Source organism: Propithecus coquereli, unplaced genomic scaffold (assembly GCF_000956105.1).
Source record: "Propithecus coquereli isolate 6110/MARCELLA unplaced genomic scaffold, Pcoq_1.0 Scaffold84, whole genome shotgun sequence".
In the NCBI taxonomy this organism is placed as follows: Eukaryota; Metazoa; Chordata; class Mammalia; order Primates; family Indriidae; genus Propithecus; species Propithecus coquereli.
The window spans coordinates 1,447,238-1,448,123 of record NW_012154618.1 but is presented as its reverse complement, the minus strand read 5'-3'; the positions used below and the strand labels follow the sequence as shown (position 1 = coordinate 1,448,123).

At 33.4% G+C, this 886-nt stretch overlaps 1 protein-coding gene across 1 annotated transcript in view; it reads left to right on the top strand.

Annotated features, from left to right (window-relative positions):
• Positions 1-886, top strand: part of ATRNL1 (attractin-like 1) — a 739,312-nt gene that overhangs the window by 51,340 nt on the left and 687,086 nt on the right. The window lies entirely within an intron of this gene.

Below are 886 nucleotides of genomic sequence, written 5' to 3'. Positions count from 1 at the left end.
ATGAAGGCCTTGGCAGGACTGGAGGCTATAGGAGAGAATTTATTTCCTTGATTTTTCCAGCTTCTGGGACTGCGTTCCCTGTGTCACTTGACTTATTCCTCTATCTTCAAATCTAGGAGTGCAGCATCTTCAGTGGTCACATTGCTTTCTTCTGTTGTCAAATCTACCTCTCTTATAAGGACACCTGTGATTACATTTAGAGTCCACTCAGATAATCTATGATAATACCCTAACTCTCAAAATCTTTAAATTAATCACATCTGCAAAGTTCCTTTTGCCATGTGAGGTAAAATTCACAGGTTCAGGTGATTAGGACCTGAATATCTGTGGGAGCTATTATTCATCCTAGTGTAAACTTGCTCTGCAGTATTTTGCTTTAATGCAGATTTGATAAATATATTAGTGATTCAAATATATCCTTGACTCTCAATATTTTTTCCTGCCATTGTTCTCTATCAAACTCTTTGCCAAGTCATACCCATGTATTGTATTACCTGACTGCTTCTAACTCTGTGCCTTTGGGTGGTATTCTGTTTTTAATTATTTAAAAATAATTTCAAAGTTATAGAAAAGTTATAAGAATAGGAATAGTACAAAGACTATTTGAATGACCTCTGCCCAGATTCACCTACTGTTAACATTTTACTCTATTTGCTTTGTTATACCTGACTTATATGATTTAAAATAAATATACATTTCTTTTTAGTAAAATAAGATATAAAACTTCATACCAATAGATGTATTACTTATATATAATGTCTATATGATCTTCAGTTAATTTAGAGGTTGACAAACTTTTCTGTAAAAGGCCAGACAGTAAATATTTTTTACTTTTCAGGCTACATAGTTCCAGTTACTCAACTCTGCTAAAGCAGCCATAGACAAC